The sequence below is a fragment of the Dermacentor silvarum genome, chromosome 2 (assembly GCF_013339745.2).
Source record: "Dermacentor silvarum isolate Dsil-2018 chromosome 2, BIME_Dsil_1.4, whole genome shotgun sequence".
Lineage (NCBI taxonomy): Eukaryota > Metazoa > Arthropoda > Arachnida > Ixodida > Ixodidae > Dermacentor > Dermacentor silvarum.
Genome location: NC_051155.1, coordinates 59,372,052 through 59,383,911, shown reverse-complemented (window position 1 = coordinate 59,383,911; position 11,860 = coordinate 59,372,052). Strand labels below are relative to the sequence as shown.

Genomic DNA, 11,860 nt, shown 5'->3' with positions numbered 1-11,860 from the left:
GGTGGGGAGGAAGATCAAGCGACAAACACATCACAGAAGAATGTCGCCTGCTTGACAAACTCACGCATGGGGACGTCCTGCTTGCGGACAGGGGCTTCGACATTGCAGACAGTGTCGGCCTGTGCTGTGCCACACTTCTCATCCCAGTCTTCACAAAAGGCAAAAGTCAGCTGTCAGCACTGGAAGCTGCGAGCACCTGTAAACTTTCAAGCGTACGCATACACGTGGAAAGGGTCATCGGTCTGGTTCGGAACATATTTATCATCATGAAGGGTGTTCAGCGAATAGATTTTGTCATTTGCAAGCCAAGTGACAAATACACTGCATTAGACAAGATCGTTACAGTGTTCTCTGCACTTGCAAATTTGTGCCAATCTGTAGTGTCAATGAACCAGAGCGATGATCTGTAGTACCTGAAAATACAATCATTAACTTACTGCAGTGTCCTTTTAGCACGATACACGCAGCGGTTGTACTTAGCCCAAATTCTGATGTTTTTGAAGTTTGAGTAGCTGCAACCGTCACACCTGTATAATTGTCTGTTGAGTAAATGGCAAGCAATTGCTCTTCAGCAGGCAGCATTGGCTGAACATTTGCATGGTGCTGTTTAGCCTGTCTATTTTTGTTTCTCTGCATAATGTTTGTAATAAAGTTCTTTTAAATGTTTAGCTTGTATCAAAATGTGCGTTTTATTACAACTAGCATATTTGATCAATATGCAAGGAGGTTCTGTTTAGTGCAAGATTGGTGCATGATTAATGATCAAAGACAAAGTCACTGCCGAGGGTATGAGCCATGTTCAGGCTCGAGGTGGCGTTTGGGCCATGAATCCACCAAGCCCATTGATGAGTACGACCGGTAGTGGGAATGATAGAAAAATGGTTTAATGTACATTATTTACTGTGGCCCCGGGTACTGAAATCCACTCCATCAGGAGCATACTAAACGTCTGAGTGCACATCAGGACACATCAGAACAACCTCACTGCATCACAGGTCTCCGCTTTTAATACCTGCTTCTTCCGTATATAAGGTTGGTCTGGGGAATCTGATGACGGTAACTTGGTCAATCGCAATCTTTGAATCAGGCGCAACATCCCTCCCATGTTGACGCACCATTCTGCCGGGCCTGCCTCCAATGTCGCACCCCCGCCCCTGCATTTTTGAATATGCGTGGCCACCTGGGAAACGGAGCTCGAAGCTATTCCCACGGTGTTGGTCGACGATTGCCCTTTCATCGATTAGCGGGCTCTGCGTGATGGTAAGCTTTCAGGATTAGGGAGAGTCATCCTCACGGTAATTACTGTATCCACGAATGACGGTGGTTGTTGTTGCCTCGACGCGAGCTCCTTTGTTAACGCGTCGCACTCTATGACACGCCCGGTGCTGTCGGTGCGCGCGCTGATGGATTAACTCGTGACAGATATCCATGGAATGCGCTTTTCTAGGTTGAGATGTAACAGCCACTATCAATACGTTGGTAGCCAGGCTCTTAGTTTGTTAGGCAAGATAGTACTACAAAGAAGTTCGTTTAAACATCGCTCGATGAAAACAGCAGGTGGTATGAAAACATTTGCCGAAAAATATTCTCAGCTGCTATTATGTGTAGCACATTCGGAGCGCGCTTGATTCCAAGGCAGCTGTAGTGAAATCATTTGTATTTGCTGTGGCTTCCATCACACGCTACGATTCTGCCTGATTCAGGGGCTCCGCAGCAGCAGGATTCTGCGTCAGTTCTCTTTCCAGGGTTCACCATCTCCTTTCTTGTAAAGTACTCTGCAAAGAGCTCCGGCAAGCTTACATAAGTGAAGAATCTCTGTGCACGTGGTAGCACACCTTGACAGAAGGTGTCATCTCTTGTCATTCTCTCGATGTGCAGAAACGTTGGGGACCATACAAGGAAATCACAGTATTCAGCCCCACACACTGCTATTTGCGTCTGGATATGGTCGCAACAGCTGTGGGCCCGCTTTAACTGCAGGTTTTCATTTGTATACTCAAGGCAAACATCCGTTTTACTGCATGCTGCCTGAAGACCGATAGTAAATATAGATAATGGACACTTCAACAGTGCCCTTACCGCAACATGCGCACTGCACCAAGGCATCTGGGCTTGCCGCCAAGAATGACTTTTGTGTGCTGAGCCAGACGCCTGTCTTGGAGTACGAGAAGTTGAGGTGGTGTTTTTTTTTTCTTTTCTAGCGTAGCTGCACAAGGCATCAGATTCGTGCCGCAATCCACACGCTGTTGCTGAAGTAGAGAATTTCTGCTTGTCGGGATAGCAAATTCTCTTGATCAAGCTGACTGAGGGTATATCGGTGCTCGTACTGCAAACACTCCTCATGACCGACGCTGTTATGCGGCCAGCTCTCAACGTAGTTTATCATCTCTTCGCTTACTTGCAGTTCCGCGAGAAACTTCTCACCACGAGAGACGAGTGCTGGCAAGTCCTCAGAGCGTGCTTGTGGGCATGGTAAACTGCAACAGAGCTGTGGTTTTCTGTTCCGTGGTGGTTCAAACATCTCACAGTAGTGTGGGAGAACCATAATGATTGCCGGTCTTACACCCGAAGCTTCAACTCGCGATTAAAACAGCTGCAGCTCCTCTTCTGTTGGTGCAGGTGGGACAGGAAAGCTTTGTGGTGTACGGTCGGGCTCATCTTCTCTACGCGTATTTTAACCTGGGCTGGCACTATCCAATTGCTTTTTCTTTGCCTGAGCTGATGAAAAGTCGATGTCCCTCAGACGCTTGCACTCAGCACGCGGGTTGTGCGCTGGCAGCCAGATGTTGCCTCTCTCAGTGCATGTCTTCGCATCTCTTATTCGCACCGCTGTGTCGATGGCGAATAATGCTGCTCCAACACGCGAGCAGGCCTTTCCTACACCTGTTATGCACATACAATGTGCAGTAATTATGGTGCCATCAGCACTGGCCAACATCCATATTTTTTGAGCGATGGGTCCCACAGCCTTTGAGGGTTGTTGACCTGCGGAAAAAAGAATCTCATCGGAAAAATGCGCGCACAGCATGTGATGAGATACCATTAAAGATTCTAACGAGGAAATTTTCGGTAGAATGCACAGGCAGATGATATGCACCCTGAATTGTTGCCCAGTCAGCGGGTTAGGGAGGCTGTTGAAATTGTGATGACAATCCCATGGAGAAGAGGGGGTTCACTTTTAATGAAGCTCTGAACCAAACAACTTTCATTCGCTGGCAGTATATAGAGCACAAATAAGTCCCCTAGGTTAACCTTCTGATCGATTCAAGTGGAGGGTCAGATAACCTCGCCAGGGTAGACTTTTTTATTGCGATAACAATTATATGGGCACTCAAAGTGGATTTCTGCCATCAGCGTCGCCGTCGCCGCGAGGTTCCGTATGGCGTCAAACGGCGATGAACTCGTAGCCGCGCGCCGTATGCTGTATGTGTGAGTGAAAGCGTGCGAAGGACGCAGGCTATCACGGAGAGCAAACGCGCGTTCTGCGCCGTGCTCCCTGAAGGGCTGCAGGATTAAGCGTCTCTTCCCTCCTTTACAATCACCATATATATAGAGCAAACGCGCCTTCTTCCATCGCGCGAAAGGCCGTGGGGGATGGGAGGGAGGGGAGGCGACGTTTAGCTGCGGGACCAAATGCCTATTTATATAAAAACGTTGCGAGGCGACAAGGGGGTAAAGACTTCCGATGCTGCTGGAAGAGTGTCCCGTTCTGGTCTCGTCGAAAACCTTCGAGGCGCCCCCAGAGGCACCGGCAACAGTCACCAACGCCGCGCGCATTCGGAGCGAACGCGGGCAAAACGCCGACAGCGTCGACAACAATTCTGCGCGTTGCTGGTGCTGCTGCATGTCCAAGTTTATACAGCCGATAAAACTACTATCCTTACTCCGTATAGCTCTCTACTAATTTGCTATCGCAATGAATGCTTCGCCTTTCGGGTGAAACTGCGACATTTCACTACTGGTTATTCTTTAAGTCGCTGTCCGTCATTTGTAGGTACGCCAGACTAGCGCAAAACAGCGGCAAGAAATACAAGGCAGAAAGCCGGAACAAATACGACAGAAAGAAACAGTAACATGCGCATTCTTTTGTGCCGGTGCGTAGTTCGCGATCACGCCAAGTCGCTACCTTGCAATCAGACAATTTTATTTCCCGGCTGTTTCCAGGAATGCAGAGCAAATAGCCTCAGCTTCGTCACTGTTGAAAACACAAGGAAAATCTCAATTTCGCGCTGCATGAACTACTTCCGTGTTGTGGGCCCTATCTCGCGAAAACTTACCTCGCTCAGCACGATGACACGTTTCGATGGGAACTGCTTCGCTGCGAGGACCTTCACCCATCCACTACTGAAATAATTGTGGGCCTCGAGTGACTTGTATGACTTGTGGGACTTGTAGGACTTGTAGGACTTGTTGTCACGTAGTTCGCTGTAAAAACGAGATAATTAAATATGTCCGCATAGGTCGTGGCTGGCAACAAGTCGGCGTCCGCGGGGGTATCTGTTCCGATGAAAAGCCGGTACGGGTCGGCGTCGTCACACATTTTAAATGCGAAGCATTTCTTGCCGGCGGCTCTGTCCGTCCGTCCCGCGTCCCATACCCGCACAGCGCATGCGCGTGCCCTCTCCTCTCTCTCTCGTCTCCTACGCTCCCCCCTTTCTCTCGTCTAGGAATCCTCTACGGAGCGGCGCCCGCGTGCCACACCCCCGCAGCGCATTCGCGTCCCCTCCCCCTCTCTCTCCTCTCCTACGCTCCCCCCTTTCTCTCCTGTAGGAATCCAGAGCGGCGCGCACGACAGGTGATGCGACAGCTGCATACTCTGCTGGGGGCGCCACGGTAGTTCCGCGGTATGAAAATGATGGAGCGCGCGCGCCTCATTCTCTCTCCTGTGCAGCCCCGCGATGAGCGCTCGGGCCGCTGCCGCGAAACCATTTCCCGCTCAAGCTGTATACTCCGCTGGGGGCGCCACCGTAGTTCCGCGGTATGAAAATGACGGAGCGCGCGCGCCTCATTAGACAGTTTTAGCAGACCGATTTTACGGTCCGCTCGCGTCCCGCTCATCCGCTTGGCCTTAGCGGAGCGACAACGCGCTATTCGTGTTTTAGCTAACCGTGTCTCCGGCGCGGTGGAGCGGAGGCCTATCTCTTGGCTTGCAGCGCCATCTGGCAATTTCGCCCAAGACTACGTTAAAAAAGAAACGCAATAATTTTGTTTCTTTTTACTACAGTAATGCAAGGCTTTATTGAAATAGCGTTATTTAATTTATTTTTGTGTTTTGCTTGCGGAAACTTGACGCGTGACCATTTTTTTCATAAACGCGCCCCTTGGCTTGGCTGCAAGCTACAATTATCCAATCCAGCGTGCCTGGTGCCCCGTGATTTTCTGCAGCTGCCGTCCTGTGATCCTCTTCGAATTTTTTTGCAAACGTGCTACGTACGTCATCCGAACAAAAATGCAGAGTGTGTTGCAAGACCCCTTTCTTCTCTCACAACTGCGGTGGAGAGACATCGAGGACCTGCTTGTAACAGAAGTGTTTTCGGTGAAGCGGCGTGAACCCCTTTCGACTAGTGGGCTTCTGAACATCGATCGTATGGATGCTGGCGTGTTTCGCACATACTTTCGATTCGAAAAAAAAAAACGATATAGGCAGGTTGAAGACCGCTTTGCTGATAGCGGACACCATTTACACTGCTCAGAGGATAACTGTGTCGGGAGAAGAGGCACTTTGCATAACTTTGCGCAGGCTTGCGTACCCGAACAGGTTGAATGATCTGGAGTGCCTTTTTGGGAGGCACTACTCTGTGATTTCAGTGGTGACCAACCATGTGCTTGGGCACATTGAAAACAACTTTGGGCAGCTTCTCCGCGACGTCAACAACCACAAGTGGCTGGATCTCGCTGCCTTGCAAGAATTCTCGCACGTAAGCAACATGTCCTAATTTGTACATTTGTCTGTTCAAGCAGGATTTTCCCATTGGATGATAGCATTTATGCAAATCGCAGACTCGACTATGCCGGAGCTAGGTCATAGAAATATTTCATATAACAGAGTATTCGAAATGTACACTTCACTATGTGTGCTAAGAAAATGTGTTAAATGAGACAAATGCGCTTCATCCTTATATACCAAGCTGTTTCTGTGTTATATATCTTATTGTGTGGATTTGTGCGGTTGTGTTAGTGATTCTGTCTATCTTATATTTGTGTAGCAAACGTACTGCGCTGACAATTTTTGGTTCCTCTACGAGCCTAATTAAAAGAGACGCACGTTATTTTACCTAGAAATTTCACTTACACTTTTTCCACAGGCCCATTTCCTAGCCTACTCAGCTAAGGTTCTGTATGGGTGCTCCTTAAAGTCTGACTGCTGATTTATTAAAATTTTCTTTTATTCCCACTTGCAGGCCATTCATTCAAAGGGAGCGCCCCTCACCAACTGCTGGGGATTCATTGATGGCACGGCACGCCCTATATGCCGGCCTTCACAAAACCAGAAAATATTTTTTTCTGGGCACAAGCGCACCCATGCCGTCAAGTACCAATCTATAATGTGCCCTAATGGAATCATTGCCCAGCTGAGGGGACCGTACTATGGCAGTCGACACGATTCAGGTACTTTTTTTTTCAGCAATTGGCCAACGTGCTTTGTTTAATGAAAAAAAAAAACCGCCTGCAGATGAATCGCCCAGTGGGAATGGATGTTATGCGAAGAAGTGTGCGGGGAGCCTACCAAGTTAACGAAACGACCATGAGAGCACCAAGACGTAGGCAGCTGTTTCGTGACTTAAATGGCACGCATGTCGTGACCTATCATTTATGTTCATGATACACTCTTGTCATACTATGTCAGTTTTGGTACCTACCAAGTTAACCAAACGACCATGAGAACACAAGACGTAAGCGGCTGTTTCATGACCTACATGACACACGTATCATGATAATCATGTCATGACCTATCATTTATGTTCGTGATACACCCTTATTATACTATGCCAATTTTCGTACATACCTGCATACCAACTTAACAAAACGACCTAGAAAGCACCAAGACGTAGGTGGCTAGATAGACAGATATAGTCGAAATGGAAAATGTCCGATAAGGAATGCTTCGCATTAAAAAAAGGAAACAGTAGTTGCTGAAGGATAAATCTGGCACCAGAGTCTTACTCAAGTTGTCGCCAGCACCGGCAAGTCGTTATGGTGTATTGATAGACAAGAATGTATTCAGAGCCGTAGAACTGAATATTTGCTAACAAGGGAAAATGACACAGTCAATGGTATATGGAGACTGGTTTTTGCTAAGTCACTTTGTTCAAGCATTGTCGCCAGGTTTTTTCCTTGTTTACAAAGCGTGCATTTTTCTTAACAATCCATCTTTTAATGGCCCCTGTGCTTTGTTAAGAATAAGACTACACACTTGTTAACACTGACGTGAACACATCTTTGCTTCGTTTTCCGTTCTAGGCATACTGCGAAGAAGCAACACCTACCCGCAGCTGGAGAGGCTTGTGAAGGGGCACCATTATTGCCTCTACGGTGATCCAGCATATCCCTTGAGGCCCCTTTTGCTGAAGCCGTACGGTGGCACTTGTCTCACTGATGCGCAGCAAGCTTTTAACAAATCCACGAGTTCGGTGAGACAGGCCGTCGAGTGGGGCTTTGGAAAAATTGTCGGGCTGTTTGCATTTGTTGATTTAAAAAAAAAACCAGGAAGTATTTGTCCAAAATGTACCTCGCATGTACAAAGTGACCGGCATACTTTCAAACTGCCACACCTGTGTATATGGTTCACAGGTTTCTGAATACTTTGGTGTAGCGCCTCCGTGTCTGGAGGACTATCTCACATGCAAAGAATAATAAAGTGTCTGTGTGTCACACAACATGTGTGAACTCAAAAAATATTGCACTTGATTCGTTCATACAAATCTGCGCAGTACAACCAGCCTCTCATATGCCTTTCAGAAAATACGAAAATCCTTTTAAACCAGTTATCGGCAGTCATGTAGCCATTACGTAATCAAGGATTAGAGAGCAAACAGGGGTAGCTGATGTAATAGTTGACGTTAAGAAGAAATTCAGTTGGACAGGCCATGTAAGGCAAAGAACAGATAATGAAGTTGTTCATTAGAGGTGCAGAATGGGTGCCAAGGGAAGGGAAGTGCATGCGAGGACGGCATAGAATGAAGTGCTCTTATTAAGTCGGGGAATGTGCACGCATAAGTTCGAATCAGCTAATTCAAGAGTGGTGTAAATGAAAATCATAGGAAGAGGCCATCGTACTGCAGTGGAAATAAAATGAGGCTGATGAAATTATCAGCAGGTATTAAAAAAGTAGCACATTAAGGTGATGTGCAGATAGCTACTGAGAAAGAGTTGGTCCAAGGTATGTTTAGTAAATTGGCATGAAAACACTATTTGAGTGACACACCATAGAAAGCTTTTGCACAATGTATTTCACAAATCAAATACATCAGCATTCTTCACAACCTTTTAGGATGTTGGGTCATTTCGTATCCTTTCCAAGCGTTCCAAACGTTCCATCAGCCGCTGCCTTTCTTCTCTTCTGTGCTCCTCTTCACACCTGTTTTGGCGAAAAGCAATGAATAATGAAATCCCACCATATGCTAGTGGATAGCGATAGCTATTTTGCAAACGATTAAGTGCACAGTCAACACTGACTTACTATAAATGTGCTTAGCACAATGTACAAGAGCATGTCGTGTCTCTTCTCTGTGTCATTTCTTCAATTCCTTCATGTTCTTGTACTTAGCAGCAAGAAAAGCACCTACTTGCCCAAAAACAAGTTCTTTTAAACAGCGATAAACAACGACTGCGGGTACATTTCAAAAAAATAATTCTGGTACTGAACACACTACTTTTGTGTCAAAGCATGTAGGCCTTAGATGCAGGAATAAATGGAATAAACCTGGAATTGTAAAATAGAATTGTCCCGCTGCACGGCGCAGCCGAAGGAAGAGGAAGAACAAGGGTGCGCGAGCAGCTGGCCGCTGCCTGTTGGGCTTGGATGACCGTCCTGTCCCTTGCGCTACGCTAACCATCCATCATTGTTGTAAATAAATCCATCCCATCCATTACAATATTATCATCTGGCACTAATGAGACGCTGGTAAGTGTACATTCAAACTAGAGTACATTTCGAATGCAATAACTAGCACAAACTCCTAGATGAATATTTCTCACATACCTGTGTTTTTCCTCTTCAAACATGAGACGCCTCTCGTCGTATTCGAGTCTCCTTTTCGTTAGGGCAAGTTCTTCCTTTCGAAGCAGAAATTCGTGTTCCTCTCGTTTTGCCAGAAACTCTAATGCTAAAGACTGTAGGGCTCTCAATCCTGTGAATGGAAAAAAAAAACATTGGTAAACTTGTCTGCTCTTATAAACCAGGTGTTTCAGCGAACGCTTTCAAAAATTTTCAAATGTTCACTGTGACAGGTAGCGCAATTCTAGAGCATGAGCTGGTCTACTCTCAGAGGCAGACATTACTTCCACAAAAATTGAAATGCAAATTCGAGTAATGAAAAAAATTACTAATTTAGAGTTTAATAATTACCGTGTCGACCATATTTCAATTTACAGGATGACACCAGTTTTGAGATATTTATTCCCGAACTTTCTCGCAGAAATGCCTTGGTTACTTTTGGGCTTCATATCATAGTGCATTCAGTTTAACATCATGCTTCAAAGAGTACAAACTGTTTCACCCAGAAAAAAAAACAATGTACGAATTGTGCACAACCACCTGCAACCATGAAAAAATCGTTTCAATGCAATGAGGTAGTGGTGCCCTATGAATGGGTAGACCCTGCACAGGTGGTATGCCAATAGGGTTCTTGCAGTAGCTGTGAGAGATCGTGGCATTGCTCTTTTGCGGTGAAATCAACATTTTTTTATTTGCTTGCCTGTGGCATCATGATAATTTGTAGCATTACAGCACTTTGCAACATTGCACTGAAGCCTTCTTTAATGAAGAAAAATTCCCGAATTTATGTGGTTTCGAACAACGAGCTCCACGGATCTGAAACAGGTGCTCTACACTACTGTGCGACGGCAGTGCATAAAAGATGAACAAAAGTTGCGTTGCTATGAGTTCTGCAATGAATTTAGGTGGTGACAATAAAGTTGCCCATAAGATGTTTCATTTCACTCTTCCCTCCAGTCATGCTTGGACTAAGTTGCACTGCACATTTAGACGCTATACATTACTATTTTTTTACCTCTTGGAGCTGCTAGAGCATAACGACGCTTCCTTTGAACCTGCTGCCTTTCCTGCAGCTGTGGTCCTAAGGCCTCAGCATCATCAGACTCCTGTGTTGTGCAGTCATCAGCTGGCCCGTTGTCTTCACGCAACGAAGTGTGACAAATCACTCTTTCGGGGGTAGGCAATTCCTCCTCTTGGTCGTACAGGCCCAAAAGAAGTTGTGATGCAGGTGATCGGCTTTCTGCAAATGAAATGCAGTGAAATTTAAAAATATAAGATACAGCAATACTGAAATGTTGCGCATTGGAAGCCAAAACTGCGAGTAAGAGATAAATTGGGTACCTTAGACTTCAAAATTCGTGATACGTGACTCATACATTATGTTTCTAGTGATGTTTGCAGTTGCTTTAGTCCTCTAAAATGGCATATACAACAGTAAGATGCAGTTGAGATGAGCTTAATGAGCATTGATGATTAGCCTTGTTTATAATGAAGACTCAAGAATGTTTCATCGCATTCACACGCGAGGACAAGCAAGTGGACTCACAAACACTACTGTTTCTCGACTTGCTTGTCCCTGTCTAGCCACTGTATTGAATCATTCTTAAACTTAAATGCGAGCATGTTTGGGTTCTGGAAAAGCGCAGACACCAGCAGAGCAGTTGACAATGCAAACGGAACAAAAGCACTCAAATGTGCACATCAAGCAGTGAGGCTTGATTCTGCACACATGAATAAAAAATTTATAAAAACGAATGACAGTACTAGCAACTGGCTGCTCTCCTTAAAACAAATAAAACCACGGTTGTTTACACCGGCATCTTTTAAATGAGCAGTGAATTCTGCTACTTCATCATAAATACACTAACGCAGTGAGCAAAGTATATATAGCTGCAACCAAAGCTATCATCGCTTAGTCTATGTACTCATTTGAGCACTTACCTTGAGCGCATGTGAATCTAACCTACAGCATCCACTCAAGGCCCACACCATTATAATTGTCGGATAATACAATAAGCATTCAACTATACTCTAGAGCATAATTTTCGTCATCTTGGGGCTGTACACATGTCAACAAACAGCCACCAAACCCTAAGAAGCAATTATGCATGCTTATAAGTGTCAAATAATTGTTATCACCTGGAAGAGTGCACACGAGCTATTTGCATTATAGTACACATTTAAATAAAGCAGCACCGCAGACATTGATAACGTCAGTGAAATTGTAGGGCTACACCGCTCACCACTCGTCTCTCCATTTCGGGACTGACTTTCTGGCGAAGTCACAAGCAAAGAGTCAGCAGCGGAGTCCCTCAGTTGCTGCGCGACACGCAGTTCGGCGGCGGCTGACCGTGGAGCATGACAAGCCTGCTTCCCCGCCGTCCCATTTCCTTTTCTCGGCTTAGTCCGAGGCTCGTAGCCGTGTTCACGGGCCAGGTCGGATACTTCTTGCAGCAGCTGCTGCAGCTCTCCGTACTGCTCTTCTGTTCCAGACCTGGCAGTAGTGCAAAGCGCATGTTGGCCACTCAGTTGGTGTCACGAAAACATGCATGCCGTATAGACCGGAGCGTCGTCGCCGCCGCGCTCGCAAGCCGTGGCGCGACGTCGCTCTGAGCCGTCAAGGCTAATTATGCGTCGTGCCAC

At 46.2% G+C, this 11,860-nt stretch overlaps 1 long non-coding RNA gene and 1 pseudogene across 1 annotated transcript; one reads left to right on the top strand and one right to left on the bottom strand.

The window, feature by feature from the left end:
• The first annotated feature begins 5,017 nt into the window (after positions 1-5,017).
• LOC125943020 (uncharacterized) lies at positions 5,018-7,890 on the top strand (annotated as a pseudogene).
• A 454-nt stretch (positions 7,891-8,344) lies between these two features.
• Positions 8,345-11,419, bottom strand: LOC125943025 (uncharacterized). Its single transcript, XR_007465497.1, has 3 exons — positions 10,233-11,419; positions 9,203-9,350; positions 8,345-8,578 (listed from the first exon to the last, which is right to left on the bottom strand). It is a non-coding gene; the product is annotated as an uncharacterized LOC125943025 (long non-coding RNA).
• Between the last annotated feature and the right edge of the window lie 441 nt (positions 11,420-11,860).